This window comes from Gorilla gorilla, chromosome 16 (assembly GCF_029281585.2).
Source record: "Gorilla gorilla gorilla isolate KB3781 chromosome 16, NHGRI_mGorGor1-v2.1_pri, whole genome shotgun sequence".
Taxonomy (NCBI): domain Eukaryota; kingdom Metazoa; phylum Chordata; class Mammalia; order Primates; family Hominidae; genus Gorilla; species Gorilla gorilla.
Window position 1 is genome coordinate 33,360,519 of NC_073240.2, and position 13,338 is coordinate 33,373,856.

The 13,338-nt window shown below is 48.9% G+C and overlaps 1 pseudogene; it reads right to left on the reverse strand.

The window, feature by feature from the left end:
* LOC134757267 (uncharacterized) overlaps positions 1-13,338 on the reverse strand; it is a 214,320-nt pseudogene that overhangs the window by 176,483 nt on the left and 24,499 nt on the right.

The following is a 13,338-nucleotide window of genomic DNA, read 5'->3' on the forward strand; positions in this document are numbered from 1 at the left end:
TAGGCTTTCTTCTAGGGTTTTTATGGTTTTAGGTCTAACATTTAAGTCTTTAATCCATCTTGAATTAATTTTTGTATAAGGTGTAAGGAAGGGATCCAGTTTCAGCTTTCTACATATGGCTAGCCAGTTTTCCCAGCACCATTTATTAAATAGGGAATCCTTTCCCCATTTCTTGTTTTTGTCAGGTTTGTCAAAGATCAGATGGTTGTAGACATGTGGCATTATTTCTGAGGGCTCTGTTCTGTTCCAGTGGTCTATATCTCTGTTTTGGTACCAGTACCATGCTGTTTTGGTTACTGTAGCCTTGTAGTATAGTTTGAAGTCAGGTAGCATGATGCCTCCAGCTTTGCTATCTATGACAAACCCACAGCCAATATCATACTGAATGGGCAAAAACTGGAAGCATTCCCTTTGAAAACAGGCACAAGACAGGGATGTCCTCTCTCACCACTCCTATTCAACATAGTGTTGGAAGTTCTGGCCAGGACAATCAGGCAGGAGAAGGAAATAAAGGGTATTCAATTCAGAAAAGAGGAAGTCAAATTGTCCCTGTTTGCAGATGACATGATTGTATATCCAGAAAACCCCATTGTCTCAGCCCAAAATCTCCTTAAGCTGATAGGCAACTTCAGCAAAGTCTCAGGATACAAAATCAATGTGCAAAAATCACAAGCATTCTTATACACTAATAGCAGACAGACAGAGAACCAAATCATGAGTGAACTCCCATTCACAATTGCTTCAAAGAGAATAAAATACCTAGGAATCCAACTTACATGGGACATGAAGGACCTCTTCAAGGAGAACTACAAACCACTGCTCAATGAAATAAAAGAGGATACAAACAAATGGAAGAACGTTCCATGCTCATGGGTAGGAAGAATCAATATCATGAAAATGGCCACACTGCCCAAGGTAATTTATAGATTCAATGCCATCCCCATCAAGCTACCAATGACTTTCTTCACAGAATTGGAAAAAACTACTTTAAAGTTCATACGGAACCTAAAAAGAGCCCACATCGCCAAGTCAATCCTAAGCCAAAAGGACAACATTTGCTATTATGTCTTTTTGTTTAGAGTGATCCTGGTGGAGGTGAAGTGGCATTTCATTGTAGTTTTGATCTGCATTTCCCTGATGTCTAATGATGTCGCATATTTTTTCATGTGCTTAAGGGCCATTTGTGTGTCTTCCATAGAGAAATACCGATTCAAATCCTTTGGTCATCTTAAAATATTTTGTCTTTTTATTATTGAGTTGTAAGAATTTGTATATATTCTGCATACCAGTTCCTTGTTGAACATATAATTTGCAAATATTTTCTCCCATTCTAGGGTTATATTTTCATTTTGTGTGTGTGGTGTTTTTTTGTTGTTTGTTTTTGAGATGGAGTTTCACTCTTGTTGCCCAGGCTGGAGTGCAATGGCACAATCTCAGTTCACTGCAACCTCTGCCTCCCAGGTTCAAGTGATTCTCCTGCCTCAGCCTCCCAAGTAGCTGGGATTATTATAGGCGCTCACCAACATGCCTGGCTAATTTTTGTATTTTTAGTAGAGACAGGGTTTCACCATGTTGGCCAGCCTGGTCCCAAACTCCTGACCTCAGTTGATCTGGCCTCCTTGGCCTCCCAGAGTGCTGGGATTACAGGCATGAGCCACTGTGCCCGGTCATATTTTCAGCTTTTAATGGTGTCCTTTGAAGCAAAAAAGTTTTCAATTTTGATGATGTCCAATGTAGCTATTTCTTTTGTTGCCATATTTTTCGTGCTATATCCAAGAAACCATCACTAAACCTAAGGGCACTAAGATTTACTCCTTTGTTTTCTTATGGGAGTTGTATAGTTTTCAGTCTCACATTCAAGTCTACAATCCACTTATTTTTTAAGACACGGTCTCACTCTGTCACCCAGGCTGAAGTGCAGTGGCACGATCATGGCTCACTGCAGCCATGGCCTCCTGAGCTCAAGTGATCCTCCAGCCTCAGCCTCCCGAGTAGCTAGACTACAGCCATGTGCCATTACACCTGGCTAATTTTTAATTTTCCTCTAGAAATTAGGTTCCACTATGTTTCTACAATCCACTTTGAGTATGGCATAAGGAAGGCGTTCACATTCATTCGTTTGTATGTGGATATCCATTTGGTATATAACATTTGTTGAAAAGACTATTGTGTCCTCCATCCAATTGTCTTATTCCCTTGTAAAATAGCAACCGACCACAAATATGAGGGTTCATTTCTGGACTCTCAATTCTATCTGTATGTCTAACCTCATGGCAATACCACACTGGTTTTATTTTTTATTATTTTTTTAATAGCACCTGCCTACTATTGACCATACTGTCTTGATTACTGTAGCTTTGTAGTAAGTTTTGAAATCAGGCAGAATGGGTCTTCCAACTTTGTTTTTTGTTTGTCTGTCTTCTGAGCCAAGGTCTCACTCTGTCACCCAGGCTGGAGTACATGGCGTGAACATGGCTCACTGCAGCCTTGACCTCCCGGGCTCAATTGATCCTCCAACCTCAGCCTTCTGAGTAGCTAGGACTACAGCCGCATGCCACCACAACTGGCTAATTTTTGTATTTTTGTAGAGAAGAGGTTTCACCAAGCTGCCCAGGCTGGTCTTGAACTCCTGGGCTCATGCAATCCACCCGCCTTGGCCTCCCAAAGTGCTGGTACTACAGGCATGAACCACTGCACCAGGCCTGTTCTTCTTTAATCAGGATGTTTTGGCTATTCTGGGTTCCTTGCATTTCCATATGAATTTTAGGACCAGCTTGTTAATTTCTACAAAATAGCTGGAATTTTGACAGGCATTGTGTTGAATCTGTAGATCAGCTCAGGGATCATATCAACAATGTTGAGTTTTCCACTATCTTCCCACTTATTTAGACCTTTAATTTCCTTCAAGATTGTTTCGTAGTTTTCAACTACAAATCTTGCACTTCTTTTGTTCCTAGGTATCTTACTCTTTTTGATGTCATTATAAGTGGAACTGTTTTCTTAATTTCACTTTCAGATTGTTCATTGCTAGTGTATAGAAATATAATAGATTTTTGTATCTCAGTCTTGTACCCTGCCACATTGCTGAACTCATTGGTTCTTTTTTTTTTTTTTTTTTTTTTCAGACAGAGTCTCACTCTATCGCCCAGGCTGGAGAACAGTGGTGCAATCTCAGCTCACTGCAACCTCTGCCTCCTGGGCTCTAGCAATTCTCATGCCTCAGCCTCTCTAGTAGCTGGGATTATAGGCATGTGCCACCATGCAAGGCTAATTTTTGTATTTTTAGTAGAGATGGGGTTCTACCATATTGGCCAGGCTGGTCTTGAACTCCTGACCTCAGGTGATCCGCTTGCGTCCACCTCCTGAAGTGCTGGGATTACAGGTATGAGCCACTGCATTCAGCCTGAAATCATTTGTTCTAATAATTTGTGTGTGTGCGTGTGTGTGTGTTGGTGGATTCCTTAGGATTTTCTATATATAGAATCATGCAAATGAAGACAGTTTTCCATTTTCTTTTTCTTCCCTAATTGCCGTGACTAGAACTTCCAGTCCACTGTTGAACAGAAGTGGTGACAGTGGGAATTCTTGTCTTTTTCCTGATCTTTGGGGGAAAATCTTTCAATCTTTCTTCATTTAATATAATGTTAGCTGTGGGCTTTTTGTAGATGCCATTTATCAGGTTGAGCCTAGCTCCTCCATTCTACCCTTGCCCCTGGATTAGCAGTCCTCCTCCCCTTCCTGCAGACAGCTCCCCACAGCCGGTCCACGGTCCCTACAGCACCCCACCCTCTCACTCTCCACTGCAGGGCGGGCAGGAGGCAGCACGGGCTGCGGGAAGAGGCTGAATGTAGTCCCAAGAATGCCAACCACTTCTCATTTGACTCCAAACAAATCCCTCTGTGAAACTTGATTTCTTCAATATACAATTGTGGAAAATAATACCTACTTTTCAGAACTGCTGCGAAAAATTTAAAAATAAATTTGGTTGTGTCTGGCACATAGAGGGCATTCAATAAATGTGGGTTGGATGTGAATCTGAGAAGCGTTCACTGACCCTTATCTGAGGCACCTGGAAGTGGCCCTGGCACCGTAGAGGGACCCAAGGTTCATGGTGGATGCGGGCTTTCTCTCCAAGACTGACCATCCAGAAATGGTCCTGTAGCAAAGTAAAGCTGCTTGGAGTGAAATAAACCAGCCAGGAATGAAGATGTTTAATGCTCCAGAGGTTCAGGGAACCTGCAGGCCAGGAATGAAGGGGGAGAACTGCATCTCAGGAGTGTTGGAGTCCAAGACAAGGAGATTAGACTTCCCTCTATACCCAGCAGGAACCACTGAAGGGTGCTGAGCAGTTATAAGTGGGGTTTGTGAAGTTAGCTCCATGGGGAGTGGAGCAGGGAGGCTGGTTCCATAGACCAGAAATGGTAAAGACCTGCACTAGGGTGGGAAGGTAAGGAATGGAGTAGAGAGAACAGATGTGAGAGACACATTCATTCATTCATTCATTCATTCATTCATTCACTCACTCAAGTATTTACTGAGCTCATATCCTGCTTCCCTCATGGAATTTACCATGCACTTCACATAAGTGCATATAAAATTGTAATTATGAGAAGTGCAAGAAAGGAGAGCCATCTGGTGGTGGTGAGCATTTATAATGGGGCATACCTGAACTAATCTGGGAAAGCAAAAGTGCTTTCTTGAAAAATTGATGATTGAACTGAGACCCGAAGTGTGGGTATTTATCCAGGGAAAGAGGAGATGAAAGGGCAGCCTAGGCAGAGAGCACAGCCTATGCAAAGGCCCAGAGGTGGGATGCAGTGTGCTGAGTCCAAAGCCTGAGGCAAGGCCAGGGCAGCTGGAGTGGATGGAGCATGGTTCAGGGTGAGGCTGGCAGGCCAGGCAGGGCAGGATCAGGGGCACCATAGGCTGCGTCAAGGAGTTTTGTCTTTCCCAAAGAGGAATGAGAAGCTGTGGGAGGCCTTTTAGGGTGGGGGCAGGGGTAACATGTACAAATGCATATTTTGAAAGTTTCACTTTGGCTGTCATAAGTAAAAAGACTAGGATGGAGCATAACTGCAGAGGAAAGGGGGGAAAGAGTTGAAAACAGCCAATAACAAATGTCATCCCCGAGCTCTTATGAAAGACAGACAGTGTTCCCGGGGAACCCGCCAGAGGAAGATGACTTAGAGCTGCAGAGAGGGAATGTGGGGAGTCCATGAAGCAGCAGCAGCAGATTCGAGGCTTTTCCAGACTCCAAAAGAACCAGGAGGCTGTAGCTGCCCAGACAGCAAGGGAATAGAAGATGCCTGAGAAGGAGGCTCTCTGTCAAAGGCAGGCATGGGCAGTGGGCCCAGAGAGTGGATGGGGTGGATTCAGGGCCCACCTCTCAGTTATGCACCCAGTACATGGCACCAGGTGCTGAGACCAGAAGCCTTGGGGTCATCCTTCCCATCCATGTGGGGTCACCCCCCACATCCCAGGTGTCTGCAAACTCATCAACAACCCACAGTGCCTTCCAAATCTGGCCACTTTCCACCCTCCACCTGGAGTACCACAGTAGCCTCCAATCTGGAAGCTTCCACTCCCCTCCACTCAGCCTGATCTCCACACTGCAGCCAGACTGATCTATTTAAAACCCTCCTGTGGCTTCTTGTCACATTTAGAATAAGATCCCTGCCTGGCCTGGCCCCTGGCTGGCTCCCACAGGCATTTCCTGTCCCTGCTCTCAGTCACTCAGTTCCTGCCATGCTGGCCTCTTGCTACCAGCCACAAACCCACCAAACAGACCCCCAGCCCACAGCCTCGGCACTTACTCTCCCTCAGCCTAGAATGCTCTTCCTGGAGAAATCTCCCTGACCTTCCTGGGCCACCATCAGCCCCTCCAGTCTTCTTTTCCCACCGTGGTCGGTGGTGCCTACAACTTGTTCACAATTCCCTACACTCCCTTGGCATGTTTGTGGTATTCACCTGGCAAAGCACCAGCCCTGGAGAAATCCCACTGACAGCTTTCTCCTTCTCCATGGCTACCCCTGACTGCTGAGCCCCCTGGTGAGAGTCTCCCCACAGTACGAGGGCAGCCCGTGCCCCATCAGTCCCCAGGATCACCCAGGCCCTCTGCACTGCACAGAAACTGCAGGAAACGCCTCCCACCAGCTTTGCCTCCTCCTCCTCCAGTCTCCGCAGGCCTGTGGCTCCCTCACACCCCTCCTGTCTCTTTCCTGTTGTTTTAAAGAAAAATAAAAGTGAGAAATCTCTCAAAATGTCCCAACCTCGGGTCAAACCACAGACCTTTCCTCCTGACCCCTTCTCAGTTGAGGGCTTTTCCTCTGGTTAAGCCAGTTCCCGCTCCTGCACAGGATCCCTCCTGACTTCTCAGGAAGTCTTTGCCATCCCTGCCCTTTCTTGTGCCTAACATTTCCCCCTTCCCTCGGCTGAGGCTGGACCAGTCCAGTTTATCACATCACCCACCAAAAATGAGCTCCACCTGCTGCCTTGTTCTCCCTTTCCCTTTGTGACCACACACACACACACACACACACACACACTTGCGCACACACATACAACATGCACACACATACACACACGTGCACACACACACATACACGCAACACGTGGTCCCCATTTCATCACGTCCGCCTCACTCATCAGCCCCTCCGTTGTGGCTTCTGCCCCATCCCTCTGCTGAAGTAGTTCTTTGTAAAGTCATGGATGATGAACACAAGGTCACTAAACCCAGGGCACATTTTCATTTTCCTTGAGCTGGACCCCTGAGCGGTGGTCACCAGCTGGCCGCTGCCTGCTTTCATCATAACTGTGACTACTCCTCCTTCGGTTGCCTCAGGCTTGCCCTTGGGGTCCTTCCCTTCTCAGCCATGGTGTCTCCCTGAGTGGTTCCTTCCGCACCCTGGCATCAGTGCCATCCTCTTCGGTCAGATTCAAGCCACTTCTGAGCTCCAGGCCCACAGGTCAACTGGCCCCCGACATAGCCGCCTGATCTGGGTCTCCTCTTGCTCACCTCCAGTCAGTTCCGTATTTGCCACCAAGGCAATCTTCATAAAATGCAAAGCCGGTCATGTCGCCATAATGAAAAGCCATCCCAGGGAGACAGGCCAAAAGCCCTAGCGTTGCCTACAGCCCCTCATGCTCTCCATCCAGTAGCACCTTGGCTTTCCCTCCCTGGGCTGCTAACACCAGCCCATACTCCTTCTTTTGTTTCCCCTAATACACTGTATTACCCTCCTCGGGGCCTTTGCACATGCTGTGCCCCCTTCATGGAGCCAAAGCCTATGATACAGTTTGGATCTGTGTCCCTGCCCAAATCTCATGTCAAATTGTAATCCCTGATGTTGGAGGTGAGGCCTGGTGGGAGGTGATTGGATCACAGGGTCAGATCTAGTGATAGTGAGTTCTCATGAGATTGGTCATTTAAAAGTGTGCAGCACCCCCCAACCCCCACTCCCCTGCCTCTTCCTCCTGCTCTGGCCATGTGAAGTGCTGGCTCCCTCTTCACCTTCCCCCATGATTGTAAGTTTCCTGAGGCCTCTCCAGAAGCCGAGCAGATGCCAGCATCATGCTTCCTGTACAGCCTGTGGAACTTCGAGCCAACCAAACCTCCTTTCTTCATAAATTACCCAGTCTTAGGTGTTTCTTTATAGCAGAGCAAGATCAGACTAATACAGTCTACACATCTTTCTCAGCTCAAACAGCACTTCCAAGAGCGCCTTCCTCCCCACACCCATGGCTCCCTCCTCCCCTACCCCGCATCAAGGCCCCAACCACCTACTTTCCTGGCTCTCCATTCTCATCCCCATGGTACTCATGCAGCTCGTGACTGTATAAGCAGCCACCTCATTTGTCTTGCTCACTGCTGCTGCTCTAGTGCAGGTGTTGGCCAACAGCAGTCCAGGGGCTAAATCCAGTCCCCCACCTAATTTTTGTAAGTAAAATTTTGTTGGGATGCTCACTTGTTTACACATTTGTTGTTGTTGTTGTTGAGACGGAGTCTCGCTGTCTGCCAGGCTGGAGTACAGTGGCATGATCTTGGCTCACTGCAACCTCTGTCTCCCGGGTTCAAGCGATTCTCCTGCCTCGGTCTCCCAAGTAGCTGGGATTACAGTTGCCCACCACCACGCCCAGCTAATTTGTTGTAGTTTTGTACAGAAGGGGTTTCACCATGTTGGCCAGGCTGGTCTCGAACTCCTGACCTCAAGTAATCTGCCCACATTCAATAAATATGTGGGTCTGTAAATGATCAAGCAGGAAAGACTTGAGATTGGGTCACATTATGTCATTTCACAGAAGACACTGAATTCTGTGGGGAAGTGGCCTTCCTAGGGTCCCCCCGTGCAGTACAGGCTGGCTCTGGGCCCGGGGCTCTTTCCACAAACCATGTTAAGACTCAGTCGTCATCAGGCTGTATCCAGGGGCACCCACTCAAGCATAGATTGGGAAGGAACCAAGGCCTGGTGTGAGTGTGTGTGTGTGTGTGTGTGTGTGTGTGTGTGTATGTACAGTGAGACCCCAAAGCTGGCATGGGAAGTAGGGGCATTGCGCACAGCTTTGGGAACTGCCCACCCTTGCTCTCCTCTTGCAGCAGGCCTAGGACTATAGAGAGTCAGACATACCCCCTTATGAACCATTTCACCTCATGTGGTTTCTTTCACCTCTCTGAGTGTCAGACTTCTAAACTATTGGAATGCAGCTTTTATTCCTAAACCCTCGAGTTGAGGCTGGGATTAAATGAGATGTTGCATGGGTGGAGACCACATGTCCTTCCCACAGCCCACATCTGCCCAGCATGTAGAGAACCACTGCTTATTTTTCCCAGGCTGCCCTTGGCTTGCATTTCCATTTTCCCTGGGAGACACGCCAGTAGCTGAGAGACCAAGATTCCCTCGGCTGTCTCTCCTTCTGATGTGACCCCCTATCACCTGACTCTGCTGTCCCTTCTAGAGTCAGAGAAAAAAAAAATGTAGAAAGAAGGAAAACAGCAGGAGCCCTTTCATACCCCACATGCCACCCGCAAGACTCCTGGAGGCCCGGAGAAGTGAAGCCAGTTGTCCAAGGTAGCACAGGCATTTGGTGGAGGAAGAATCTAAATCCCCGGACCCCCAGTCCAGTGCTTCCTTCCACAGCCCAGCAGCCTCCTCCACCTCCAGGACTATTTCCCCCACTCTAGGAGGCAGGGCTCCCATGGCTGTGGAGGAATGGCGGCGAGAACGGTGTGAGGGAGAGCCAAATTATCGGGAACTCACAGCTGCCTCGCCTCCCGCATGGCTGGGAGCTGCAGTCCCTGGGAGAGCAGCCAGCTGGAAGACTCGAGGATGATAAACGGATCCGGGTGCCAGGTTTCCCAGGACAGAGTGAACTCCTCTGTCTGGTCGGAATCACCCGAGCAGGAAAGCATGAAATGGCACCATTAGGTGAAGGCTGCAGCTGTCCGGGGAGGGAGGCTGGGGGTGGGGAGAGATGCCTGCTCCCAGCCTGCTGGGCCACAGGTCAAGGTCTGAAGAGGAAGGGGCCTGGGAGGCCCCAACAAGGGAGAAGACACACAAGGGAAGGGACTGAGGAAGGGTCTCTCAGGCTTGGCCTGCATCAAGACCCCCTGGGGAGTTTGTTAAAATGTAGACCCTCTGCCATTGCACCCTGTCTCCCAGAGCCTAACTCAGAAAACTCAGTGGACTGGAATGTGCCCAGGGATCTGCATGGTAACAAGCACCCCCATTTCCTCTCATGCAGGTGATCTGGGCACCACACTTTGAAAAAATGAGGTTCTAAGTAATTCAGAAATTCTTGCCAGAGAGGTCAAAGTCCAAGCCCAGTTGCTGGAAGTAAAATAAGCCTCAGAGGCACTGCCGACCTGGAGGGCATCAAGGCAGGGCAGGCAGGAGGACATCGGTGGCAACAGCAGGTTCAATCACCATAGCTCTGTTTGGTGAGCACACAGATGTTCTCATCTAACCCACCTGGGAGGAGGGCACAATTACCAGCATCATTTCAAAGACAAGGCAAATTCTGCTCAGACAGGTTGTAAGTGACCTGCCCAAGGTCACACAGTTGATCAGAATAAAGATCTGGGTCTAAATTTGACTGAGGCCAGGTCTCCTGCTCAGGAGCAAGGTAGGGGGCCCAGTCCTCAGGGAAAGCTCAGGAAGGGGGAGTCTCCAATAGTGGGAAATGATGCTGGAGAAGCAGGGGTGGACCAGAAGCAAGGTCACTAAACAGAATCCACGCAGGAATTCCCTTCTCTCCCTGGTCCACTGGCCACTGTCCTTCTGTCTGCCCAGGATGGCCACTTGGCCCCTGTGACAGTGTCAGTCCCAAGCACTCAGGCCTCTGCAAGTGGCCCCAAGGCTGGGAGCAATGGGTCCAGGAGGAACCATGCTTGGCATGCATATCCCAGCACAGACCCTAGAACATGCCTGGGTCTCGGAGTGCTAGTTAACTGCCTCTGGCCCCCTTTGCTGGGGAGAACAGCCACATTTGGCCTGGGTTGGGTGAGGAGTTGGGGAGCAGGTGACAACCTGGTTGGCTTATCCTTTATCTTATCCTTTTCTTTCTATCATGTAGAGAGCTGTCAGGGCAGAAAGCAGGACTTCAGGTGAGTATCAAAAAGAATGCTCTCAACAGAGAGCCTAGGGATACACCAGGATGGGGAGTGCAGGGGGAAGGGGCCACCATCTCTCCCCCTATTATGAGCCCTCTTATAACAAGCAGAAACAGCATGTCTAGAGGCTCTCTCTTTCCTTAACTCCAAATGCCCAGATGTGCTCAGAGCTCAGCCACAGTTCTTGTACTTAAACTAAAGAGAGACTTGATTGACAATCAAGTTGAGTAGGAGGGAAGGGGAGCTAGGCTGGAGGAGGAAGGTGGGGTGAAACGACCTCACACACTCACCCTCACACTCTCAGTAGTTCTGGGATGTTCTGCTTTGAGGGTCTTCACTCTGCCCATGGTCAGCCCACGTGGGAGAATCACAGAAGGCCCAGATGCCCTGGAGCTTTGCTCTGTGTGGGTGAACAGGGAATGATCTCCAAGGGAGATAGTGGCAGAATCAGTGTGCAGGGGAGTGAGCATGACACCTGTGTAAAAGGGTGGGGGAGAAGTATATGTATGCTTGTATGCTTCTATATTCACAGCACGGCTCTGGAAAAGTGCATAAGGAATTGATGACATTAGCTGTAGTTGCTTCTGGGGAGCAGAGTTGGGAAAGGAGGAGCTGGAAAATATTTCACTGGGTATCTTTCTGTATCTTTAAAATTTTGAACCCCATGAAAATCTGCCTGTCTCTTCCATCCTCTGGTACTTCAGAACCCTGGAGCTGGATCCTCAGCCTTGAGAAGGAGAAAACAAATGAGGGGGGTTTGTGTGTTTTAAAATTTATTTTATTTTATTTTTTACAGACAGCGTCTCACTCTGTTGCTCAGGCTGGAATACAGGGGTGTGATCATAGCTCACTGCAGCCTTCAAACTCCTGGGCCCAAGCAATCCTCCCACCTCAGCCTCCCAAGGAGCTAGGACCACACACATGCACCACCATGCCTGGCTAGTTTTAAAATTTTTTGTAGAGACAGGGTACCACTATGTTGCTCAGGCTGGTCTTGAACTCCTGGCCTCATGCGATCTTGCCGCCTTGACCTCCCAAAGTGCTGGGATTATAGGCATGAGCCACTGCGCCTGGCCAAAAGAGAGAACAAATGAGTGGGTTTGTGTAGCTCACCTGGAAATCGCCTGACCTGCTCCAGGTGGGAGGCATGCTGCAGGGAGAATGCCACCAGGACCTGCCCCCCTCACCCTCAGAGGACACCTGGGCTCTCACTTTGCCTCTTCTTCCCTACAAAAAGTCGGGAGACTAGAAGCCCTGTTGTCTCCTCTAGCAGGCTTCTGGGATTCCCTTGGTGTGCCCCCAAATGAGACTGCCTCCAAAATGGGATCCTGATGCCACATCAAAGATGAGTAAGTTCGATCCTCACCCTCACCAAAAGCATATGTGTGTGTGTGTGCACACATGTACACACACTCACCATCAACTGCCACCCCAAACCAATTAAATATGATCTGGGGACTAGGCACTTCTGTGGATTATCCCACTCAGTACTGGCCTCGATTAATGCAGATAATGGAGAGCTGACTGGATACAGCTTACAGTATTTAATCTTTCCCGGCATTGTATTTGTAGAAGCCAAAGTAATGAGATGGAAATAGGTTAACCAGCAAGACACCTGTCGCCGAAGCTCGCAGGCTAAAAAGATCAATACTTAAGGAGAAATGTATGTCTTTATGTTTTGCACCAGTGCTTCAGTCCAACATTTGGTCCTGGGAGGCTGAAGATAAAGTGTTAATGAATTAATTTTCTAGCTCATTCTGAAAATAAATTACCCATTTCTTTGAGTTCCTTGTGTACCGAGGTCTGATGAGCCTTCTTGGTCAGTCCACGCACACCTCCACTTTGGAGCAAGGTTGTCATTCTGCACACATAGAAGCAGAGTCTGTTCTTGACTGGCCCTGGGGAAGCTAACAACTCCCAGGTTCCTGAGAGTTGGAACGTCCTTCTAGTGTCTAACTTCAATCTCTCCTGCTGCGGCAACACTCATTTTCCTTCTCTTGCATCTATGCTGAGATCAGCAATCCCAGGCCACCTGATGGGCACCTCAGAATCCAATGGCTGAGGATTGAGCCCTTCCTGCATCAATCTTGGGCTGGCCTGTTAGCCTCCCTGCGCTTGTGCAGCTGTGTGTGAGGGTTAAGCATCCCTGCCCTCCCTGCCTTAAGGACTGCTTCCATGATCAAAGGTGAAGGTTCCTGAGTAAGGCTCTGCAAATCTGCAGCACCTCACGCCTGCCTCGCATTATTTCTCTCTGAACCTAGACCCCAGGCATGGATACCCTTAAATCACAGACAAATATTAATAAAGCCCAGCCTGTGAGGGCTGAGGGACTCTTACAGACAATGCAGTCCACAGCCTCTTTTCGAAAACAAAGAAATCAAGGCCCCAAAGGGAGGTGGCTTACCTCCATCACACAAACAACACGGCTAAATGGTGGCAGAACTGCCTGAGTTGTCAATTCCTGGATTCCAGGCCTTTGTCGCCCCTCAGGCCACCCCACCAAGCCCTGGCTCCATTTGATCCTTGGCTAACTCTTGTAGGGTGCAGGGGTAGCGGTGGTGAGGGGGCAGAGGGATGCCCTGGCCAGGCAGGCCCCTCAGCACACCCTCCGCTCTGCCACCCCAGCCAGGATCAACTTGAAACAGCACAGAGGAGCCCGCCATCCCCGTGGGAGAGAAGCTGGAGTCCAGGCTCCCTGGAGACGGAGTTAATACTGCAGCACGGCGCACTCT